At 46.8% G+C, this 5,667-nt stretch overlaps 1 pseudogene across 1 annotated transcript; it reads right to left on the bottom strand.

Annotated features, from left to right (window-relative positions):
- Nucleotides 1-243: 243 nt before the first annotated feature.
- On the bottom strand, nucleotides 244-2,563 carry LOC716221 (protein FAM117A pseudogene; annotated as a pseudogene). Its single transcript, XR_014108.5, has one exon. The product of XR_014108.5 is annotated as a protein FAM117A pseudogene (transcript).
- Nucleotides 2,564-5,667: the final 3,104 nt, after the last annotated feature.

Genomic DNA, 5,667 nt, shown 5'->3' with positions numbered 1-5,667 from the left:
AAAGATGGACCAGGGCTTTGCTATACTAGATTAAAATTTTTATATACAGTGTCTATTTTGTTAATGAACAATTAGAGATGGTAACAACACTAATAGCCTCCTCGGTTTTGGTAAATGCCTTTTCTTGAATTCACAGGATGCACTAGGCAGTGTGTCAAGTGCTTCCAGACATTATTTCATTTTATCCTCACAACACTTCCAATTTTCGAACAGGGAATGTGTGGTTCTGAGAAGTCAAGTTAGTTTTCTTTTTTTTTTGCTGGGAATATTTATTTATTTATTTGGTCTATTAACACCAAGATCTGCAAAAAACAACCTCTAAACACAAGATAAGAAAACTCGAACATTAACATTCTTCAATTTTGTGTAAACTCCGCAGTACGGAAAATATACAAACTTCAAACAGCTGCAAAAATAGTGTCTTTGGGAGAAAATAGAGTTTCTACATCGATACAAGAAAAATAGGCATTTTTCTAATCCAATCCAGCCCTGGGGTGGGCGGAGAATATAGATTTGCCATTTGCCACCTGGAGGAATGCCAACTCTCCTCCCCACTACCCATCTGGGGCTGGGCGGGCTGGCCTGCTACTTAAGACAATCTTTAGTCAGGGTGAAAGCGAGATGAAAATGCCACTTGGGGAAACACTTGTTTCCTCCTTCTGCCAGCAGCTGAATTGGTCAAGTGTTATGGCCCATTAGGACTGCTTTGGTCAGCTCCTCTAATGAGAGGGAGGCGTCGGGATAGGGCTGAGAGGATGGGGGATCTATCTTATGGTCTCCTGGAAGGGAGGGAAGGAAATCTATGGCGTCCTCTCTCCTTCATTCATGGCCAGCTTGCTCTGTGACAAAAATAAGGGCCTCCTATACAGTCATTTGGACTGACACCCAGGGGTGAGGGACTCCAGACCTTCTGGGTGTTTTCCACCAAGTGAGGGATGTGGCAGGTACACAGGTGTGAGTTGTGAGCTGCCCAGCTGCTAGTGGAGAAGGCAGGTCCCATCACGTTCAGAGGGGCCAGTGCCCATCAAAAAGAGGACCCAGGACTTTGACACGATAAGTGAAAGAAAGTGCTCAAAGGCCGAGAGGGAAGGGCCCCTCCATACCCCATCTCAGGGGACCTGGGGAGGGACCTGCCACCAAGGCACTGGTCTCTATGGTAAAGTGGGGCAGGGATGGGACCCTCAGACCATCAGGGAGCTCTGGAAAAGCACAGACTCTTCTGATGGTGGGGTGCGCTGCCATGGCTCGAAGGGCAGTGGGGAGGCCTTGGAGGCCTCCGGATCCTTCCGAGGTGGTGGCCTGGGGCTGGCCGGGGGAAGGGGAGACCCCGGGTTTGAGGGGCAGTTACGGAAGATGAAGCCCATGCCAGGGAAGAGGGGCTTCATCAGGTTGACGGGGCAGAAGGCTGAGCCGGTCGGGTTGAAATGGACTTTGTTCTTGTCAGGACAGGAAGTCAGGAAGGCCGGGTCAGGACCTGGGGACGTGGCTTCTTCAAACACACGCACTTTCTCACAGCCTTCTGGGGGCTCCCATTTGAAGACGTAGCTATGATTAGGCCGAGGGGAGGCAGCAAAGGCAAGGACAGGAGATGGGCTGCCATCTTCAAGAAAGGCTGGGTGGCCTGGAGAGGAGGCTTTGTCGTTGGGGGTGGATGCCAGCTCCTCGGCGGCACCCCGGTGTTCCTCATGACTGGCTGGGCCACAAGGCTGGGGGGATGCCAAGGAAATGGAAGGAGAGCTGGCAAGGTTGCCAGACTCCAGGAGGAGGAGGGGATGATCACAGCTGCCACTCTAGGGAGGAGCTGGGGCCCGGTTCCCATCAGGGATCTCAAGGATCCTCAGCAGCTCCTCTTCTCCCTGCTCCTTCACAAACACCTCCTCCAGCTCTTGGTTGGGCCCTTCCAGGCTCCTGTGCAGGCAGGGGCTGAGTCGCAAGACAGGGGACCCTGAGGGGAAGCTGGGAGGGGACGCCCTCAGTGCTCCCCGCACTGCGTGGTCCCCTGGGAGTAGGGAACCTCGCTCCTTCTCTTTCCCACTGCGGCTCAGCTTTTGTCCTCTGCAGTTGTTGCTTCAACTTGGAAATCTCTTTTCGGTGGTCTGTGCTGCCCCAGGATGCTGAGCGCTTGTGTGCACAGGAGCTGGCACGCTCACCTTCTAGCTCTTGCCAGGACAGGGGTGTCTGGGTGGCCTTGTCATTGGTGCAGCAGGTGAAGGCCCCATCAGCATCTCGTGGCCACTGGCTCGGAAGGTAGGAGCTGAGGATGGTGTCCAGGGAGAATTACGCCGGACCTGAAGTGGCTGAGGCCTAGACACTGACTTTTCTGGGGCCACCGAGCATGGGACGCTGGCTGCACGGCCACCCCCGTCCCAGCGCTGGTGCGGCTGCTGCAGCTGGAAGGGGATCGTGGCCCTGAGCGGCTGCAGCCCAGCCCGGGGGGAGCCGGCGGGGGCTGGGGGAGAGCAGCCCCGTCGGAGCACCCCCGACCCTCCGCGCCCCGGCCCCCAGGCACCTCCGCCTCTGCCGCCCGCTGCGGCCCCTGCCATGGCCAGCCCGGCTGCCTGCCTCAGCCCCACAGCGAGCCCCACGCCGTCAAGTTAGTTTTCTAAGATGGAAAGTAGCAAGGTAGGATTTGGACTCAGGGCTCTCTGATTCTGTCTTCTTAGCTTCTGTTAAGTTGTTTCGTTTACAGATTTTTAGGAGCTCCGAAATTGTGAGTTTCCACCCAACCCCCTGTCCCCTGCCCCAGTTAAGTTTCAGAAAAGTCCTTTAACTTTTGTTCATTGTAAAATGTATCTCCAGTAGAAGGGGTATGATATGGTTTGGTTCTGTGTCCCCACCCAAATTTCATCCTGAATCGTACTCCCATAATTCCCACGTGTTATGGGACAAACCTGGTGGGAGGTGATTGCATCATGGGGGCCGGTCTTTCCTGAGCTGATCTCGTGATAGTAAATTAGCTTCAGGACAGCTGATGGTTTAAAAAAAAAAAAGAGAGAGTTCCCCTGCACAAGCTTTCTTTGCCTGCCGCCATCCACTTAAGATGTGACTTGCTCCTCCTTGCCTTCTGCCATGATTGTGAGGCCTCTCCAGCCATGTGGAACTGTAAGTCCAATAAAACCTTTTTCTTTTGTAATTTGCCTAGTGTCAGGTATGTCTTTATTAGCAGTGTGAAAACGGACTAATACAGGGCATCTGGCTTTTCGGGGTTTTGGCTGCACTGACGGAGATGTGGCAGCCATTGTCTCTGGTCTCTGATTCTAGTTTTGGCTTTCTATGATCTTCTCTGCTGTCTTTGTAGGGACCAGAGTCATGAAAATAACCCTCACTAAGGTGACCTAATATCCCTTTCAAATTTTAAACTGATGTGTGTATTTGACATTACTGCAAGTTTTAATGACGTCTTCTAAATATTTACTACCTTATTGTAAATCTCTTGCTTAATGAGGATAACCCAATGGAAGATTCTGATACTCTGACTTTGGTTTTTGTTGTCTATAAGGACCTTGAGCTTCTAGATCTCTCGGCTCGGCAGAGTTTGATTGGGACAGAGTACAAGTTGCTTCTCATGCAATTTATGTGGTTGCGGCCCAGTGAAATAGTTCTTTTAATGTTTGGGAAACACTCAAAGGGAACTGAAACTTTTTTTCCCATAGGAACCCTTCAGTGAATATGCTATTTCAATAGGCCAGCTAATAATTCTCTGAGAGCTGGGGACTCACATGGGTCCTTGCCCACTTCTTTTTCCTAAAGAACCTTAGGAGCAAGTATTTACCACAGATGTGACCACTAGCGGGGCCCCTGAGAATACTCAGCCTCTCTAAGGTTTTGGTTGAGGTCATTTTGTTCTTTGCAAAGTCTTTTGCTAGTGACAGAAAGTATCTGTTGACCTGGTCTCTCTATTGCAGTTAAGTGATACCTTAGCCACTGAAAAGATTATTCCCTTGAGTAGAAATGGAAGAATGTTTCTATTTGGTAAACAGAAAAGTTGGAGAGTGGGAAACTATAACTGTGACAGGCTGGAAATGGGGGTTGGGAAATATTTGACAGCATTTACATGGCAATCTTGGATATTGGGATGGCTTCATAGGGGGTATGCAATAGAAAAATGTGATATTTATTATAAATGTGTTTGGAAAAATAAATGCTTTATACAGAAAAATCCTAGTCTTGGCAGGAAGTAGTACTCCCTGACCTAAAAGGCCTTTTCCATATTGAATTCATCTGATTCAATCAAGGTTTGTGAGTCATGAAGAAATGTATATAAAGGTTACAGCTCCAACAGAAGGGCAAAAGATGTATTCCTTAGTAGAAAGCCGCAGAGCCCAGTAAAAAAACAACACACACACACACACACACACACACACACACACACACAATTTGAAATCAGAAAAATCTAAAATCAAATCCCTACTTTGTTACTTTCTGTGTAATGTTAGGCAATTTGCATAGCCTCTGATTTTCTTGTCTGTAAAAGTGAGGTAACAATACTCATCTTATAGGATTACACAAAAGAACATAAGTAGAGAGTAGATTAAAAAAGGATAATTCTCATGGTGGTTATGTAGTCCCTGTAAATAGGATGGAGTCCCAAATCAAAGAACAGGCAAATGGGAACAGAAATATTTACCTGTGGAACCAAGAATTGCTTTAAAATTTAAAGCACTTTAAAATTCATATTAAAGTGAGCTGAAGAGTAGTTTAAACTTTCAAATATAAAAAGTTGGTTTGGGAGAAATGAAAGAAGAATAGTTATCAGCTCCTGAAAATGGTGAGTGCTCCACGCTGGCCCTAGAAAGCAGCCCAAGCCTCCAAAGGGCTGTTTAGCCTCACCTGTTGGCAAAAGGGAACACCTGAAAGGATGATTTGGGAGTTCACTATTGCACCTGGCTCTATAAACGCCGATTTCCCTTCTCAGACATTTTAAGAGTCTGGCAAACAGAGCTTCTCTTTGGCTAACAGGAAGTCTTGCAAGAGTATTCTTAGAGTCCAATTAGGGCATTTGTTTCCACTTACAATTAGGCAGCATTTGCTCAACTGTCACAAATAATGAGGGATCTAAGAGCTCAGAGGGTGGTAGCAATATAATTTAACTCTTTCATAAAGATCTTCATGATGTTGCACTAGGTGCTTGGGTGATATTTGGTCAGCCTACAGTATGGCCAGGTTAATCTGGAATGACCAATCTCGTGAGCCTATTTCATTATAGATTCATTTTCCTTTTGCTTTATAGTAAGATATAAATTCCCCATTCCTGTCAAAAGTATCTTCACTGTCTCCAGGCCCAGGGACTTGGTCATTTGTCTTTAATTAACTCAAAACACACCTCAAGTCCTCAAGTGTCACTATGAAGGTCTCTCTCCTCCTTACTGTCCTTTCCTTCCTTTGGACCACATAAGTTAGCACAGTTGCTAGTTGAGCATTTGGATTTCTTTTTCTTCCTCACTAGGTTGTAAATCTAAGAGTTGGTCTTATATATCTAGCTTTAATAATTATCGATTAAATGATTTTTAACACTCATGTTAAAATTATAATATGCTGAAGCAAAATAAGGTTATTTGTAGACTAAGCACAAGAACATGCAAAGAAAGCATAAAAATAGCAATTCTCTTTTTATTTAATGTTGCTTGGCTTTAAAAGGAATTGGTTTTTGATTAGCCAAGCACAAAA

The sequence above is a fragment of the Macaca mulatta genome, chromosome 4 (assembly GCF_049350105.2).
Source record: "Macaca mulatta isolate MMU2019108-1 chromosome 4, T2T-MMU8v2.0, whole genome shotgun sequence".
In the NCBI taxonomy this organism is placed as follows: Eukaryota; Metazoa; Chordata; class Mammalia; order Primates; family Cercopithecidae; genus Macaca; species Macaca mulatta.
The sequence above is the reverse complement of the archived record's forward strand: the minus strand, read 5'-3'. Positions and strand labels throughout refer to the sequence as shown.